Below are 6,015 nucleotides of genomic sequence, written 5' to 3' on the forward strand. Positions count from 1 at the left end.
TACCATATTATGTTTTGATTAGATGTGACTCCTCAGGAGATAGGTTATCTAAATATATATATATATATGATGACGTTATGAACCTTTGGAGTCCTTTCGCAAGTTTCCATATTGTTCTTAGATTCAGTTGATTATATCTAACAGGTACGTATACGAGTGTCCAGCACGGGCACTAGTCATGGCCTACGGGATTGGGTCGTGACAGGATTAAGCAAACTATTCCTCTTAACCATTCTTGAGAATTCACGCCCAAAACAAGAAATAAATACTGCAAATACAAAACTCACTAAATGTAAGTAAAATATGTAAACGACACATCAATACAAAGACATAAAATTTTTGAAGAGAGGAAAGAAGGCGTCGACACTTAAGACACGCGAGAGATCGGGGATGGCTAGACGCGAGCAAAGATTGTTAGACACGAGCAAATAAATCTGCTGGCTGCCTGCTCCTATGACTTGGGCAGATTTGGAGTTGTCAAACAACTCCAGTATACTCCCACGTACATATGCAAATAAAACAAAAGAAAGAAAAGGATTAGAAGCAATTCTTAACATGGAAAAAGAAGTCTATATAACTTTAATTAATGAAAGCTAGATAAAAGAATCAAATGTAAGACAAGGCTTTCTCGTGTCATATTTAAAAAAAAAAACAGCATTTCGTCAAACATATAGCAACAACTATAAAGTGTAGTATAGCTCCCTTTGGAACATGGCAACACTTTCCAGTAAGCATGTGTAGTCGTGATGTAGCAGCTGCTTAGCTGCCCGAAAACAATTTAAAATCAACTAGGCGCAGCAAACCACTTATTAGCTTAACAAAGAATAAATTTCAGCAATGTGCAGCAGCAATGTCTAGGAGGCGTAAAATGATGATCTTCGCAGCTGCCAGATATAACAGCGAGTATGGATTTTTAAAATGCAGCAACCGAACACTTCAAATGCAACATATTTCATTTCAAAGCAGCCACTACTTAGCAGCGGATAGACCAAAAATGCCGCAGCCATCCTTCCCCCCATATGTCTCAAGAATGTGGCATTTTCACCCTAAAAAACACAGCAATCAGTTGGCCAAAAGGCAGGCAGTAAATCAGTCCCAAAATGAGGTGAAAATGGCCTAAAACACAGCAATTACTTAACCTTCAAATTTTGCTTGAAATACCATGTTTATGGCAGCAACTTTCAGCAAAAATGCAGATTGACTCTTTAAATTTGAAATCTGGGAATTTATTTCTTGCTTGAAGAGAGCTTGTCGAGTCACATTGTTTCAAAGATAACATAAACAGCAAGCACTGAAGCAGGTTTGGACACTGATGATCAAGAAATCTGGCAGTTCAACAGACCATCACCCAATTAATAATTCAAAGGCCACATATGACTTAAAACTAATCTCAAAGAAACCTGATATGTTTACATTATAAAGAGAGAATTTGACTTCATCTTAAAAAAAACAGCTAACTAATCTAATCTCCTTGATACAATTAACAACAATTGAGAACACCAACCAAAATTACAAACAATAAAACAGGTTACTTCTCAGTTTTAAACTTATCTACTAAATGAAAATCAAGAAAAGACATGTCCCAAATTAATTGGCTTTAAGAAATATATTTTTAAAATCTTCTTAGTATACTCTCCAGTTAAACTAACACTGAGTAAACAAGATTTACATTTGTGGAGGAAATGATGAACTCAAGCTCTATACATAGGCCAATTGAAGGACTACTACAGGTTTAAGAAATACTTAGTTTCGTTCTCTTATTGTAATTTCGAAAGAATAAGGACACCAAATAGAACATGGCATACAAAGAACTTTAACACTGACCATGATCATCATGGTTAGGCATCAAGACGGGATTCAATAAACACAGAGCATCGCAAGAAATATGAACTCAATAAGCTGGTCATAACACTCATGCAACTTAGAATATCAGGCCTGAAAGATTCAGGCAATATAGGGGGTTACCACCATCCGCATTCCAACGTCGCACAAGGTTTCTAGAACCATTATGCATGGCTGACTATTAGAGCAGGCTAAACCACACCCAAATCTTGCCTTTACCTTACAGCCAGCTTAACAACAAGTCAGGGAAAAAACTGATGAACAAAAGACATGAAAAAGTAAGGATACTTAACAAACAAAAAAAAAAATCAGCAGGTATACAAAGGGATAACTTAACGCACCAACAGGTAGGCACAGGGATCAAACCATTATTTCAACTAAAACTGGTAGAAAGGTCTCCCACTCATCTTTTCAAGACCAAATATTAATCAAGCAAGGTAGTTTTTGGCTCTAGGAAAAGAAAAAGCGAATCAAAGACCTTATACTCAATCAGTGAGAGGACTGTTGTAGATTAGGAGAACACTTAGTTTAAAGAAAAGAACAAAAGATTACATACTAAAGCGGAATAATTTTAAAACGAACAAAACTAACCTACAGGAACTCGAAAACGAATTGAACTGAATAAATTTAAGGCAAGGAAGAAAATTACTCTTTTTGCGAGCAGTGATGGGGCGACGGGAGTTAAACACATATTCGACGAAATTAGCCGTTTCACGTTAATTTACAACAAACGAGGAGAACACATATTCCAGCAGCCAACTAAATCAAATAAACGACAAGAAAATACTTGAACAAAACTACATTTTTACTTCTACTAAATTAAAGACGAAGATAGGACGAATGTGATTACCTTCTCCGTGACAGCGAACTGAGGCTAATTTCGTCGTCGGGTCTCCGAATCGTCTTGAAGAGCTTGTTTAGCCGAGAACCACCAAGAATTCGACAAAACAAAATTAGAGTTAAAAGAGAATTTTGAGACCAGCAACTTAGAGTAAAAAAAATATTTTTTTTATATGAAAAGCTTGATGAAAATAGATGAGATTTTTTTTTTGGGTTATTCAAGAGGGATTTCCAACACTTGAACCTTGTCCCCAAATAGCTCACTAAGGGCTTCAATTTATAGGTAACAACTGAGGGTTTCAACAGCTCCACAAAGAAGCAAGAATTCGAAATTCAAAAATAAGGGAAAGGGGGGAAATTTGGGAGATATTTTCAACAGATGAGATGATGAAAATAGGGATGGGACTTACCATGAAATCCGCTGAAATGGCACATGGAGCCTGCAAGCTTCAGAGATGGAGTGTGAGAAAGGAGAAGAGGGGTGTAGGTAGCGGATTTTGTGGGATATGGGTGTGGTGGTGGTGAGGTGACGGACGTGACGGGGTGGAAGGGGTGGCGGTGATGGTTAGGTTGAAGAGAGAGGAGAGGAGCATTTGGTTAGGGGGCTGTTTGGTTAGTGTAGTTGGTTGCTGAATAATGGGTTAGGGACTTAGTTGATTTAGTTGTAAGGGTTTGTTGGGCTAGGTCGGGTCGGCAACGTTTTGGTTTGGTGAGGAATTGGGCTGAACGTTTTTGGGCCACAGATTTTGTAGGATAGGAATAGGATTTGGCCCAATAATTTAGGTATTTTCTCATCCCTTCTTACTTCAATCCATTAATTAAAACATGCTTCTTTGTCCTAAATAATTCCCACAAAATGTACACCTATATAAATTCTAATGCAACTAACATAATATACGTATTTAGTTTACAAAATAGAGTAAAAGACGATTAATACGGTAATAAGTAGGATTAAAGGAAAAATGTAACACCAATATTGATATAAAATTATCAACATTATTTTCGAGTCATTTTAAATATAAAGAATGATGTTTAGTAATTTTTAATTATAAAAATATGATGTTTAGTAATTTTTAAGAAACAAATAAAATGTTCTTAACTTTAGAGAAATATATCTAAAAACAAAATAGCGTAATAATTGATGAAAATATTCCAAACTCATTCTGGCGAATTTTCAGGACTGAGAAGCATAGTGAAATTAATTAAACAAAAAAGGAGGGCCAAAATTGGGTGTCAACACTAAGGATGTTGAGGAAGCATTATATGTAAATGAATATGGCGTTGTGTTGTAATTATGGTTATGAATGACTTTGTAAAGGAGTTTTGAGAATTGAAAAATGTTTAACTTGAAGAAGTCTATTAATTATGGCATTGTGGGTGTCGCTATTGATGTTTGGGAGTTGTTTATTATATTGAGAAAGTTGTCGAAACAAAAGAAATGCTGCCCAGTTTTCGTTAGCTTTTAGTCACTTTAGTTTCGACTTAAGCATGTCTTAAATGATCTAATTTAGCACGAATTCTCGTGAATGTGGAGTTGTGAGCTTGGAAGGAGAATGATTGGTCATTAAGAAGACATAAATGTATGTTAAGGCTAGTTCCTTTTCTTTCAGAGGCATGACTTCTATATTATGATTTCCTCTCTATGTTTCCATAAACTTCTTACATCCCAAAAGATGAAAGTTAAAGATTCTTAAGAGCTTCTTATGAGAAAGAGATAAGATGTGTTCTATGATAACGATGATGATGGTGATTTTACTTTTAGAAATTCCAAAGCTTGTGAATTGATGTTGTTATGAGCTTAATGATCTTAATTCATAATTTCCTTGATGTTATTCATTGTTGGCCATCTCACCTCATGATATTAGTTCCTTCAAGCTGAGACATAGTGATGATGGTTTTTCCATAATGTAATCGGAGGTTACCGACCTTACGTCACTCCGATAGGGTCGTAACTTTCACTTGGGCTCTCATGCATGCTTTATGTTATGTATATGTATGATTACACCGTGCCTGATTGGCCGGGCAGACACCAATCCGCTGGGCATAAGTGGGTGGCTATGATGATAATTACACCGTGCCTAGCTGGCCGGGCAGACACCACTAGTGGGCGGCATGAGATGATTACCCCGGACGCAGGCTAATAATGATCACACCGTACCTATATGGTCGGGCAGTTTATGTGTTGTCACGACCCGACTAGGGCCATGACGGGTACCCAGGCCTTCCTACCGAGCACCACTCGTTTTATTGCTCATTCTACGTACAATCGTATTTCTTATGCTCATAATCGTAGGAAAACCATTTTCATTTGAAACATAATTACCTTTATATACATAAGCCCTTTGGCTATCAAAATAATGTACATACAATAAGGACATCGTGAGACCATACTACCCACACATACGTATCTACGAGCCTCTACTAGAGTACTAGACATATGGACGGGATAGGACCCCATCGTGCCGAAAACATATATGTACACAAAATAGTAAATCAATGGCACCTCCGGAATAATGGAGTGCTCTCAAAAGTCTGCTAATCGGCTCCTATGAATCTGGGTCGCCTCCCTGTCTACCTGTGGGCATGAACACAGCGTCCAAAGAAAAGGACGTCAGTACGAGCATTGTACTGAGTATGTAAGGCGTGAATAAAATGAACATAATAGAGAAATCATAAGACATGAGATGAGGATATAACCTGCTTAACTTTTAAGAGTAAGTGCATTTTCATCATATCACATATACCATGAAATCACATATATCATCATATCACGTTTATCATATCACATATGTCCTCATCGTTAACCCGCGTCAAGGTAACCATCATACGCCGCCCACTAGTGGTGGTCATGTTCGGCCCTCTAGGCATGGTGTACTCATACGCAGCCTACTAGTGGTGGTCATGTCCGGCCATTCAGGCACGGTGGAACCCTAAGCAGCCCGCCCTAGCGGTGACATATCCGGCCATCTAGGCGTGGTGGAATCATATCATCACATATATCTCATAACTTATCATAAACCTTTCATAGAGCATGCATTAGAATTTAAATACAATCTATGAAAATCATATTATATTCGTAGTATGAACTTCATAAAAAAAAATCGTATGATAAGCTTGTAATCTCTAAACTTAGGCTCATCATTACCATTATCGTATTTATGGAATATCTCTTACCTTTATCTCATATGAAAGCCTCTATGAACATAGACTCGTAATTTTTCCGGAACATTTGTCATAGGACGTGCATTAGAGCTTATAGACAATCTATAACAATATCGGGGTGACATAAGGTCAAGAACCCCCGATTACGTTATGGAGTGATTATATTCATCA

The 6,015-nt window shown here is 37.3% G+C and overlaps 1 long non-coding RNA gene across 2 annotated transcripts; it reads right to left on the reverse strand.

Annotated features, from left to right (window-relative positions):
* Positions 1 to 207: 207 nt before the first annotated feature.
* Positions 208 to 3,308, reverse strand: LOC132636062 (uncharacterized). 2 transcript variants are annotated; one of them, XR_009580962.1, is made up of 3 exons: positions 3,093 to 3,308; positions 2,693 to 2,754; positions 208 to 1,325 (listed from the first exon to the last, which is right to left on the reverse strand). It is a non-coding gene; the product is annotated as an uncharacterized LOC132636062 (long non-coding RNA). The 2 variants fall into 2 exon arrangements; XR_009580961.1 differs by having other exon boundaries at positions 2,693 to 3,308.
* Between the last annotated feature and the right edge of the window lie 2,707 nt (positions 3,309 to 6,015).

The sequence above is a fragment of the Lycium barbarum genome, chromosome 4 (assembly GCF_019175385.1).
Source record: "Lycium barbarum isolate Lr01 chromosome 4, ASM1917538v2, whole genome shotgun sequence".
NCBI lineage: Eukaryota > Viridiplantae > Streptophyta > Magnoliopsida > Solanales > Solanaceae > Lycium > Lycium barbarum.